This window comes from Cherax quadricarinatus, chromosome 25 (genome assembly GCF_038502225.1).
Source record: "Cherax quadricarinatus isolate ZL_2023a chromosome 25, ASM3850222v1, whole genome shotgun sequence".
Lineage (NCBI taxonomy): Eukaryota > Metazoa > Arthropoda > Malacostraca > Decapoda > Parastacidae > Cherax > Cherax quadricarinatus.
This window is the reverse complement of record NC_091316.1, coordinates 913,431-926,953: the sequence shown is the minus strand read 5'-3', so window position 1 is coordinate 926,953 and position 13,523 is coordinate 913,431. Positions and strand designations below refer to the sequence as shown.

General features: G+C 41.8%; 1 protein-coding gene across 6 annotated transcripts in view; it reads left to right on the top strand.

The window, feature by feature from the left end:
- LOC128690052 (uroporphyrinogen-III synthase) overlaps positions 1-13,523 on the top strand; it is a 39,641-nt gene that overhangs the window by 2,010 nt on the left and 24,108 nt on the right. The window contains exon 1 of one of the 6 annotated variants that reach the window (XM_070088532.1): positions 5,580-5,602. The exons of 4 other annotated variants lie outside the window; for them this stretch is intronic. The gene's annotated coding sequence lies outside the window, so the exon portion shown is untranslated. Of the gene's footprint in view, positions 1-5,579; positions 5,603-6,446; positions 6,470-13,523 lie in introns of those variants that run through there. One more of the 6 variants, XM_053778603.2, reaches the window with a different exon arrangement.

The window sequence follows — 13,523 nt, the reverse complement described above, 5'->3', positions numbered from 1 at the left end:
GATTCTTCTCAAAAACCACTTACGCACCCTAAACTAAATACACGTACTCAGTATTTAACTTTACCAAAAAATCTCCCAGTTACCTAAATCTTAAAACTTCAAAATGTAATGCCCAAAGTTCATACATAGATTAAAACTACCTTGTATTAATACCTACCCAAAACGTTAGTGCCTTACACCCAATTGTAGCATTCTCATAACTGTAAACTATACATGATTATATACACCTGGAAAATCCTAGAGGGACTAGTACCGAACTTGCACACGAAAATCACTCACTATGAAAGCAGAAGACTTGGCAGACGATGCAACATCCCCCCAATGAAAAGCAGGGGTGTCACTAGCACGTTAAGAGACCATACAATAAGTGTCAGGGGCCTGAGACTGTTCAACTGCCTCCCAGCATACATAAGGGGAATTACAAACAGACCCCTGGCAGTCTTCAAGCTGACACTGGATAAGCACCTAAAGTCGGTTCCTGACCAGCCGGGCTGTGGCTCGTACGTTGGTTTGCGTGCAGCCAGCAGTAACAGCCTGGTTGATCAGGCTCTGATCCACCAGGAGGCCTGGTCACAGACCGGGCCACGGGGGCGTTGACCCCCGGAACTCTCTCCAGGTTAACTCCAGGTATATTTTCAACAACTCACATTGTTATATTCCCATAATATAATTTCAATATTTACTATTGAAACTATTGTAATTTGAGTAAAATTACTGTGTACTATAAATAAACAAGATGTACAACTTAAACTATGTTCAATTTCTTTAGTATTATGTAGTCTGTAAGCCATTAAATTAAATCTGCCCATAATGCCTTGGCATGATAGTGACTCTCTTTGTACTGCAACTCATTTTTATAATTTCATACTCTCAGTGTAATCTTGCAAGGAAATAAAAATGGATTGATTGATTGATCTCAATTGGTAGCTCACTCAAGCTCACACAATGTATACTGTACTATGCAAGGAAATAAAAATTCAGTTTAATTAATCAGGAGGCGTAGATGTAAAATAGAAAGAGACAGGTGCTCCCTTTACAGGCGACGGAAAAGAATAATAGAACAGCTAAAAGAGGCCAATATATCTGCAGTGCATAGGGAGACACTGGACAGAGAAATAGCAAACATCGAACTAAAGCTAAAGGAATCTTATAGGAGTCAGGAATCGCTGGAAGAACTAAAAGCCATAAATGAAATCGAAAGAAACCCAAAGTATTTCTTTTCTTATGCCAAATCAAAGTCAAGAACAACATCCAGTATTGGGCCCTACTTAAACAAGATGGGTCCTACACAGATGACAGCAAGGAAATAAGTGAGCTACTCAAGCCCCAATATGACTCAGTTTTTAGCAAGCCACTAACCAGAGAGAGCCACAGAATTTGGTAAACACAAGCCTATTTGACGTTATCCTGACGCCAGAAGACTTCGAAGAGGCAATAAATGACATCCCCATGCACTCTGCCCCAGGGCTAGACTCATGGAACTCTGTGCTCATCAAGAACTGCAAGAAGCCCTATCACGTGCTTTTAACATCCTATGGAGAGGGAGCATGGACACTGAGGTCATCGCACAGTTACTAAAAACGACAGACATAGCCCCACTCCACAAAGGGGGCAGTAAAGCAATAGCAAAGAACTACAGACTAATAGCACTAACATCTCATATCATAAAAATCTTTGAAAGGGTCCTAAGAAGCAAGATTGCCACCCATCTAGATATCCCATCAGTTACACAACCCAGGGCAACATGGGTTTAGAACAGGTTGCTCCTGTCTGTCCCAACTACTGGATCACTACGACAAGGTCCTAGATGCACTAGAAGACAAAAAGAATGCAGATATAATATAAACAGACTTTGCAAACTCCTTCGACCAGTGTGACCATGGCATAATAGCGTACAAAATGCGTGCTAAAGGAATAGCAGGAAAAGTTAGTAGATGGATCTATAATTTCCTGACAAATAGAACACAAAGAGTAATAGTCAACAGAGTAAAGTCTGAGGTGGCTATGGTGAAAAGCTTTGCTCCGCAAGGCACAGTACTCGCTCCCATCTTGTTCCTCATCCTCATATCTGACATAGGGATGTAAGCCACAGCACCGTGTCTTCCTTTGCAGATGACTCCCGAATCTGCATGACAGTGTCTTCCATTGCAGACACTGTAAGGCTCCAAATCTTTCAGTGGGCTGCAGAAAACAATATGAAGTTCAACGATGAGAAATTTCAATTACTCTGATATGGTAAACATGAGGAAATTAAAACTTCATCAGAGTATAAAACAAATTCCAACCACACAATAGAGCGAAAAACTAATGTCAAAGACCTGGGAGTGATCATGTTGGAGGATCTCGCCTTCAGGGACCATAACACTGTATCAATCGCATCTGCTAGAAAAATGACAGAATGGATAATGAGAACCTTCAAAACTAGGGATGCCAAGCCCATGATGACACACTTCAGGTCGCTTGTTCTATCTAGGCTGGAATATTGCTGCACACTAACAGCACCTTTCAAGGCAGGTGAAATTGCTGACTTAGAAAATGTACATAGAATCTTCATGGCACGCATAACTGAGATAAAACACCTCAATTACTGGGAGCGCTTGAAGTTCCTGAACCTGTACTCCCTGGAATGCAGGCAGGAGAGATATATGATCATATACACCTGGAAAATCCTAGAGGGACTAGTACCAAACTTGCACACGAAAATCACTCCTTACGAAAGCAAAAGACTCTGCAGACGATGCAACATCCCCCCAATGAAAAGCAGGGATGTCACTACCAATAAGTGTCAGGGGCCCAAGACTATTCAACTGCCTCCCAGCATTCGTAAGGGATATTACCAATAGACCCCTGGCTGTCTTCAAGCAGGCACTGGACAAGCACCTAAAGTTGGTACCTGACCAGCTGGGCTGTGGTTCGTACGTTGGATTGTGTGCAGCCATCTGTAACAGCCTGGTTGATCAGGCCCTGATCCACCGTGAGGCTTGGTCACAGACCAGGCCATGGGGGCATTGACCCCCGGAACTCTTTCCAGGTACACTCCAGGTCTCTCTCTCCAGTGACATGGGTCTCAGACAAATAGAGCTTTGATGAACTGTTGGCAAGGGTTTTAAAGGAATATGAGGAGGAACTTGCCAAACCTTTGGCTAACCTTTTCAACATATCTCTATTAGCCGGCATAGTGCCAGATAAGTGAAAAATGACAACCGTGATGCCTATCTACAAAGCAGGAGACAGGTCCTTAGCTTTGAACCATAGACCAATAAGCTTAACCTCCATTGAGGAAAAATTGATGGAATCAGCAATTTCCGAGGCTATTGAAAGCCACCTTGAAAGACAGATTGATTAATGATTCTCAGCATGGTTTTACCTTACGAATTTACTAACTTTTTTCACTAAGGTATTTGAGGAGATATATCATGTGGTAAGAATATGATATTGTGTATTTGGACTTTAATAAGGCTTTTGTTAGTGTTCCACATCAGAGGTTATTGAGGAAAGCAGAGGCTCATAGAATAGGAGAAATTTTTTCCTGGATAGAGGCATGGTTGACAGGCAACAGAGTTTGCATAAACAGGAACAGATTAGAATGGGGATGCATCACAAGCGGTGTTCCACAGGGGTCAGTGTTGAGCCCTTTGTTGTTTGCAATTTGCATAAACAACATGGATGATTGAATAAATAGGGTCATAAGCAAGTTTGCTGATGGCATCAAAATAGGCGAGTTAATTCTGATGAGGACATTCGAGTGCTGCAGGAAGAACTGAAGAGTGATGCAGTGGTCAGAGAAGTGACATGCAGTTTAATGTAGACAGATTCAAAGTTCTATGTACTAATTGTAATACCATTATTTGTTTTTTACTGCCTCACTGCTATAAATCTTACTAATAAAAATTTTTGGCTCCCTCTCTTTTGTAATAATGAATAATTAAAATTTACCAATCCATAACCTATGTCTAGCTTTAAGTAGTCTGTAAGCAAAACTGTAATTCTTCTCTACCCAACTTATTAAAGCCATATAGCATGATATAATAAAATATTAAATTCTCTTGTATTCATTGTAACCCACCTAATGACTATATGTACAATTACTGCACTGTTACTGCCTTATTAATTTTAAGTTAGTCTTAAGTTTGCCCAAAATACTCTGCAAATAAAGGGACTTTTGGGATGTACACCAAATTGTTATAGTACTTCTTTGTACAAACATGTATCATGCTAAAATAAAATTATTATTGTTATTAGGATTAAGCTGCCCAAAATGCTCAAGCATGCTAGTGGCTTCATGCCTAATACTTTATTAAATGTAAAGTACAGTTTGTATACTATGTAACTGAATAATACTTTATATTTATTATAACTATATTCACAAGAAGCACTGCACCTGTATGGGTCATACAGTACTTGGATAAGGCAAAATATTTCAGTTCGTTCCTCAGTAGAGGCTTTAAATATTACTATATACGCAAATTCTTTAGGCAACCATGAATACCAGTTTTTAACTCAGTTAAAATAGTAAGCTAGACAGGTAACTAAGGTGATTTTCAGTTTTCCAAATTAAGCATAGTGTTTTAATTGGGAAGTTGTGGCATGCAAAGAGTGCGTAACCTTTCTTCGGCGCATGTACACACCCTCATTGAAAGGCCATCTCCCCAACCAGCGAACCAGTACTAAGGTTGAACAATGGGGCCCCATCGTTCGATCAGTACCCAGGTTCAGCCAATGAGAAGGTGGGACTGGCAATCGTAGAGGTGTTGTGGGTGCTACCCACCTGTCTATCCTTGTCATTTCCATACTAGAGCTGGTTAAGCATGGTTGTCCATTCTGTCTCCAGGCTGTGTCTTGGCCTTGCCCAAACCGTGTTGTATACATACATTTCCAACTGTATATAGTGTACATATATGTAAATATCCACATTGCTCTTGGTGAAGGAAAATATATTTCAAAGTCATTCAGCTGTGTTTGTTCTGCTCCTTGCTCCCCTTTACACCCAGGATAACAGGCCTTATTGTCCCTGGGTTGTAATATGGGGGCCTGTCTGGGATCTGGAGCTGGAGCTGGACTTAGAGCAGGAGTTGAGCCTAGGGTGAAGCTGAAGCAGGAACATGGTATAGCTTGCTGTCTGGTGTTGTGTTAGCGTTGCCAACGCTTTATGAAATTTTGCGTGTCAGCCTTGCATTTTATGGTCAGCCTGCTATTATATGATCGTTGACAGCTTGCTATTGGCTTGTTCATTGTGCTCGCTTTACTATGGTCAGTCTTGGTGTTGTGTGAATATTTTGCAGTCGGCTTTGCTATCGCGTATCAGCCTTGCTATAGTATGTGTGAGTATTCTGCAGTTGTACTGTGCATAGCTGAGCATGTATTGCAAACAACGTGTTACATTGGGGTACGAGTATTCTGCAGTTGTACTGTGCATAGCTAAGCGTGTATTGCAAATAGTGTGTTATGTTGGGGTATGCCGCCTAGACGAGTCAGACGTCTAGCGTCTGAATGCACTTTATTAAACTTGTCTAAATTTTCTCTACAGCGTTGTTGGCAAATTGCTCGTTCCATTGGCGTTGATTACGAACGCACACTCACAGCTGCACAGCTTCGTACTCTTGTAAGTATCAAACTTTGAGAAGAGGAGATGGCACATAAAACTCCTCCCTCTGCAGGAGCCAGGAATAAAACCCTGATGTTCTCATAGGAAAATGATGCATCAACTGAGAAAAATCGTCAGTCTCGTGCAACAGGGTTGTCTGAAGGTGAATCTGCTCTGTTGGCACTCGAGTTGGTGAAAATCAATCTCGAACAGACTAGGGAACAGCGATGATATGCCAGGGAAGGATTTGATAGAGAAAAAGAAGGCAGTTTTCTCAAGTTGTAAATGACTTTAGTTTACAAAAAACAGTACAGTTGGTTCCCTGCTTCAATGAGGCAGAACCTGAACAATTTTTCAAAACGCAAAAATCAGGCTTGAGCCTTGAGGTGGCCAGAACAGCATTGGGCGTCTTTGGTGCATACAGCTTTTCTTGGTAAGGCACAGGAATTTACATCAGTGTTATATGACACTGATTTTTGCAATTACAAAGTGGTGAAGACCACAGTTCTTGGAGCATATCAATGCATTCCTGCTAAGTATAGGAAGTTATTCAAGTTAGGCAGACGACAGCTCGGTCAATCCCTGGTGGATTTTGTGAGACAGCAGACCAAAGCTTTTACCTTTTGATGATCTAGTGCAGCTCATCTTAGTAGATAACCTGCTGGAGTCTGTGGGACCAGAGGTTAGAGTCTTTCTGCAGGATCATGTCTTAACCACTGCATTGGAGGCAGCCAGGTTGGCTGATACCTTTGAAACCAACTGCTTCTTGTCCGAGTGGTCCCATCTCTCTTTTCAACAGCCTGGCATGACTCAGAGATCGTCAACATTGGAGGATGAAGTGCCAGCCGGAAGGAGAACGTCTACGTCAGCCAACTAAGTCACCTGGTGAGCCACGCTACTCAACTTATGGTCAACCTGGTGAGCGACAAACCACTCAACATGGTGTAACTCGACAACAGTATCCAGAGCGACACCAGTTACAACGTCAGCAGGGAGCTAGGGTCAAGCCTGTTGTCTGTTATCTGTGCAACTAAGTAGGTCATATCTGCCCAAGCTGCCCTAATGAACCCCAACCATTAGGGAAAATCTATAATGTCCCTAGTAACATGATGACCCTGAAAGAAGTAGAGAAAGGGATGGCCCCTTATTATTGTAAGAGTTGTATTTCCCTTCAGGAAGACTCAAAGAAAACTGAAGTCAGAACCTTTAGGAATACTGGAGCATATTGCTCGCTTTTAAGAGAGGGAGTACTTCCTCTTTCTGAACACACTTCATTACAATCCTCTGTTTTGCTTGAAGCCTTCAGAGGAGCGATCTTTTCTGTCCCCTTGCAAAGAATCTATATACAGTGCAAATATTACACTGGATATTTGACTGTAGGTGTATCTGGAGGATTTCCTATGAAAGATGCCATGTTATTACTGGGTAATAACATTACCACTTCTAGTGTGTGTCCTGAACCCATAATGATTAATTCTTCTCCGGTGTTGGCCATAACTCAAGCAACATCCCAAAGGTTGTCTGGCGAGAATGCTGACCTATCCTTGGATGACTCTGATCTCGGAATAGCCAGTTTGTTTTACGAGGAAAAGTGCCCAGAGCCTCGTAAATTTAGTGAACAGACCCAGATCAAGCCTTCCTATTCCAGGGTTGCAGGATTGCCAGATATCTCTGTTTCCATGCCTGAGGGACTGTCCTTCCGAGAGGAACGACGAAAGGACCCTTCATTGAATTTTGCTCTTCAGGCAGCCATGGGTAAATCCTTTTCGGATCATCCTGTCAAATATAAACTTAAAAATGACTATTTGATCTGCACTGAGACTGGTAAGGAGGTAGAGGGTAGGCAACAGTCAGATAGGTTAGTGGTTCCAACAAAGTTTAGACCTCAAATATTGAATATAGCTCATAATACTTTATTAGATTACCTAGGAATTACTAAAACATTATATAGAATCACAAAAGAATTCTGTTGGCCAAAATTAAGGCAGGATGTGAAGAATCATATCCGCTGTTGCCAAGAATGTCAGCAGGAAGGAAAACCTGGACATTCCATTAAACCTGCACCTCTTCAGCTTATACATGCTGATGGAGAACCTTTTGCAGAACTAATTATAGATTCTGTGGGTCCACTACCTAAGTGCAAGTCTGGAAATCAGTACTTATTTACCATTATGGATAGAGTAACTAGATACTCGGAAGCAATCCCGTGCGCAGTACTAATACTAAAGCCATTCTCAAGGCCTTAACCAAATTTATCTCTTGTTTTGGCATTCCTAAATCTATTCAAAGTGATCAAGGTACTATCTTCACTGACAAAGCATTTAGGGAAGCATAACTAGGTTAGGGATAATCCACAACTTATCCACTGCCTATCATCCTCAGTCCCAAGGCGCCTTGGAAAGATTCCATCAGACGTTAAAACCCATGATGAGAACTTTTTGTATGCATTTTCCTACGGACTGGGATGACTCACTACCTTTGTTGCTGTTTTTAACAAGGGAAACTGTGCACGAGTCTACCGGGTATAGTCTGAGCTGATCTTTGGGCACAATGTACGAAGTCCTCTTCGGGTGCCCAAAGAAGGATGGATGGGAGAAGACGTTAGCTCAACACACTACAACCTGTCTTCAAGGTTGCAGGTGGCATGTCAGTTAGCCAAGGCTAACTGAAGGGCAGCTCAAAACAAGATGAAACAGAAGTATGACAGAAATGTACAATTCTGCTCCTTCCATCCAGGAGACAAGGTGTTGGTACAGGAACCTATACCTGGCCACACCTTGAAAGCTAGATATACGGGACCTATGCAAATTGTAAGTAAATTATCTGATGTAAATTATGTGGTGTCTCTCCTTGATAAGACCTCAAAAACTAAAACTTACCACATTAATCAAGTTAAGACTTTTAATACATCCTCTGCCTCTGAGGATGACTTTGACTCTTTGCACTCTATTTTTGAAGTTAATGTCAAGCTTCCAAACTCTGTCCCCCTCAAGGACCCTAGCCCTTTAATGATTGGGCTATCTAAAATTCAAATAACAAGTTTAATATACAGTGGTCCCTCGTTTTTCGTAATTAATCCATTCCTGGAGCCGTTACTTTAAACGAAATTTACGATTTACGAATCAATTTTCCCCATAAGAAATAATGTAAATACAATTAATCCGTTCCTGACACCCAGAAGTATTAAAACAAAAAAAATTTTTACATGAAATATACATGTAGTACATAAACAATACAATGGGAAATGATGAATGAAACATTAACAGCATAACACTTACCTTTATTGGAGATTCTTCTTAGTGTATGGGAGACTGGAGGAGGAGGAGAGAGTGGATTGTTTATAGTTTGGAAGGGGAATCCCCTTCCATCAACACCTCAGGTACCATTTGCTTTTCTGGGGTTGCTTCTCTTCTCTGTTTCTTAATGCCACTAGGACCACCTTGAGAGTCACTGGAGTCCTGTCTCGCAAAATAACTGTGGAGAGAGCTCTGTTTCTGGCGTCTCTTTAACACTTCCCTAAAATGGCCCAAGACTTTGTCACTGTACATGTTGCCAACCTGGCTTGCAACAACCTTGTTAGGGTGATGTTTCTCCATAAAGCTTTCCATCTTACCCCACATAGTAAAAATCTCTTTAATTTCTGAAGAAGGCACCTTCTTCCATCTCTCTTCCTCCTCCTCTGCAGCAAGATTCTGAGCTGCGATGTGTTGCTCTTCCTGCTGAAGCTCTTGCAGCTCCTCAGTGGTGAGCTCTTCATTGTGGTCTTCCACCAATTCTTCCACATCCTCCAAACTCACATCCAACAACATGGAACTCCCCAGTGCCACAATTGATTTTGCAACAGACATAGGCTCATTAGGGTAAGTCCCAAATCCTTCAAAATCCCTCTTGTCGACACAATCTGGACACAATTTTCTCCAGGCAGAGTTCAAAGTCCTGGTAGTCACTCCCTCCCAAGCCATACCTATAAGGGTTATGCAATGGAGGATGCTGAAGTGTTCTCTCCAAAATTCCCTTAGGGTCAAGTGAGTGTCTGTGGTCACAGTCAAGCACCTGTGAAACATTGCTTTTGTGTAGTTTTTTTAAAGTTTGCAATAACCTGCTGGTCCATGGGTTGGAGGAGAGGAGTGGTATTCAGGGGCAAGAACTTTACTGTGATGAACCCAAACTCCTCGAAAATTAGGTCATCCAAGTTTGGAGGATGAGCAGGTGCATTGTCCATTACTAGCAGGCACTTGAGATCCAATTTCTTTTCCACACATCCACACTTTTTCACACTAGGGCCAAACACTTCATTGAACCACTCGACGAAAATTTCCCTCATGACCCATGCCTTACTATTAGATTTCCAAAACACACACAATTTACTCTTTATAACATTGTTTTTCCTGAGCACTCTGGGATTTTCAGAATGGTACACTAGTAATGGCTTCACTTTGAAATCCCCACTAGCATTAGCACAGAACATTAGCGTCAGCCTGTCTTTCATAGGCTTGTGTCCTGGCATTGCCTTTTCCTCTTGTGTAATGAAGGTCCTCTTTGGCATTTTCTTCCAAAAGAGGCCTGTTTCGTCACAATTGAACACTTGTTCAGGTTTCAGTCCTTCAGCCTCTATGTACTCCTGGAATTCATGCACATATTTTTCAGCCGCCTTGTGGTCCGAACTGGCAGCCTCACCATGCCTTACCACACTGTGTATGCCAGTACGGTTCTTAAATCTCTCAAACCAGCCTTTGCTGGCCTTAAATTCACTCACATCACCACTATTTGCAGGCAATTTCTTTACCAAATCTTCATGCAACTGCCTAGCCTTTTCACAAATAATCGAAGTCATAAGAGTATCTCCTGCTAATTGTTTCTCATTTATCCACACCAATAATAACTTCTCAACCTCTTCCAGTACTGGTGATCTCATTTTTGTCAGCATAGTTACTCCCTTTGCAACAACAGCGTCCTTTATTTCCTTTTTCTTGGCCACTATGGAACATAAGGTTGTGTAGGGTTTCTTATACATCCTGGACAGTTCGGCCACACTTGTACCACTTTCATATTGTTCAATGATGGTTTTCTTAAATTCAATCATATTTCTCACCTTCTTTACCACAGGCTTGGCACTAGGAGCTTTCTTTGGAGCCATGGTAGCTTATTTAGTACTTGCAAGCACTAAAATAAATGGAATATTATGAAATATTTCGCTGGAGCACGTGAGGGGACCTTCGCTCACTGGTAAACAATGCCAGACTGGCTGCCGCCCCGGCTCACGCCGTGGGTACGCATCCCGGACGAACTACGACTCGCGAGTCAACCTATGAAAAGCGAGTCCATGTTTATACGAAAATACCCCTATGATTGGCGAAATTTACGATTGCCGGGAACTACGAAAAGCGGGGGACCACTGTACACAAGGCAGATGACAAGTCCTTAGCTTCGAACTATATACCAATAAGCCTTAGCTCCATAGTGGGAAAATTTACGGAATCAGTAATTGCTGAAGCAATTCGTAGCCATCTCGAAAGGCATAAATTGATTAATGAATCTCAGCATGGTTTTACAAAGGGGTGTTCCTGTCTTAAAAATTTACTAACTTTCTTCACTAAGGTATTTGAGGAGGCAGATCATGATATTGAATATGATATTGTGTATATGGGCTTCAGTATGGCTTTCGATAGAGTTCCACATCAGAGGCTATTGAGGAAACTTAAGGCACACAGAATAGGAGAAATTTTTTCCTGGGTTGAGGCATGGTTACCGAATAGGCAGCAGAGAGTTTGCATAAATGGGGAGAAATCGGAATGGGGGCATGTCACAAGTGGTGTTCCACGGGTCAGTGTTGGGCCCCTTGTTGTTCACAATCTACATAAACGACATAGATGAGGGAATAAATAGCGACATAAGCAAATTTGCTGATGACACCAAAATAGGCTGTTCAATTCATTCTAATGAGGACTTTAGAGCACTCCAGGATGATTTGAATAGACTGATGCAGTTGTCAGAGAAGTGGCAGATGCAGTTCAATATAGACAAATGCACTGTTCTAAATGTCGGACAGGAAAATAACCATGCCACATACATATAAGCTAAATAATGTAGATCTTAATATTACGGATTGGGAAAAGGATTTAGGAGTTCTGGTTAGTAGTAATCTAAAACCAAGACAACAGTGCATTAGTGTTCGCAATAAAGCTAACAGAATCCTTGGCTTCATAGCAAGAAGTATAAATAATAGGAGTCTTCAGGTTGTTCTTCAACTCTATATATCTTTGGTTAGGCCTCATTTAGATTATGCTACGCAGTTTTGGTCACCATATTACAGAGTAGATATAAATGCACTGGAAAACGTACAAAGGAGGATGACAAAGTTGATCCCGTGTATCAGAAATCTTCCCTATGAGGATAGACTGTGGGCCCTGAACCTGCACTCTCTAGAAAGGCATAGAATTAGGGGGAATATGATTGAGGTGTATAAATGGAAAACAGGAATTAATAAAGGGGACGTAAATAGGATGCTAAAAATATCTAACATAGACAGGACTCGCAGCAATGGCTTTAAATTGGAAAAATTCAAATTCAGGAAGGATATAGGAAAACACTGGTTTGGTAATAGAGTTGTGGATGAGTGGAAGGAACAAACTCTCCTGAGTACCGTCATAGACGCTAAGATGTTGTGTAGTTTTAAAAATGAGTGGATAAATACATGAGTGGGTGTGAGTTGGACCTGATTGGCTTGTGCTACTAGGTTGGATGCACTGCTCCTCCCTTAAGTGACATGTCTGACCTCAATAGGTCAAGGCATTGGCTTAAGCTGGTACGAAAATTGGAGCTGCCTCGCATAGGCCAGCAGGCCTGTTGCAGTGTTCCTTCTGTCTTATGTTCTTAATATACAGTAACCCCTTTCAGAATGAAAAATTCTCCCTCTTCATTCCAGGAACTTATCCATCAGGCTATTAAAGGACTTGAAGGCACGGCAGCTTACCTAGATGACATAGTGGTAGTGTCTGATACTTGGGATCAACACCCGTTTAGGCTTAAGGCTCTCTTTGAGACCTTCCAGAGTTCCCATTTAACTGTTAACTTGTCTGAGTCATCCTTTGACCAAGCTACTGTTACTTTTCTGGGCCATGAAGTAGGTAGTGGCAAAGTTGCCCCTAAACTTGCTAAAGTTCTTTCCATTAAAGATTATCCAGTTCCCCATGATAGGAAATCTCTTCAATGTTTCCTAGGCATGATAGAGTTTTACAGAAGATTCTGTAAAAAAATTTCAGATCTTGTAGCCCCTCTTAACCCTTTCAGGGTTTCGGCCATACTAGTACGGCTTACGTGTCAAGGTTTTTGACGTACTAGTACACATAAATTCTAGTGCCTTCAAATCTCACGGGAAAAGGCTGGTAGGCCTAGATGTGAGAGAATGGGTGTGTGTGGTCAGTGTGTGCGGTAGAAAAAAAATCTGGGACCCAGTGGCACATTGTGGGAACGCCATTTTAGTAGACTTTGTTCACCATGCCTCGCGGTAAGAAGCTCCTCACTCCTCAGCGAATTGGGACACTTTTGTTCTCCAGTGACAGTTCTAATACAGATGGAAGTGCCAGTGAAGATGAGTTTCAAGGTTTTGGCGAGGTTGTCACTGAAACTAATGACCATAATATTGGTAATAGTGAGGAAAACCCGGACGACCCTCAGCCTTCCACCTCTGCTGCTGGGCCGTCTTGATCACGTTCAGTTGTACCAGAATCAAAGAGGAAACTCCTATTTTCCCAAATTTTGGACTCAGATGTGAGCATTGGTGGTGATAGTGATAGTGAATATGAACTACAAGCTCTTGAAAACAGTTCCAGTAGTGATAGTGAAGTGGAATATTCTCCAGTGAAGTGTCAGTATATACGACAATATATGCGCTCTGGTAGTGTGCCATATGCTATTCCAAGGGGAAGGAGTACATCTC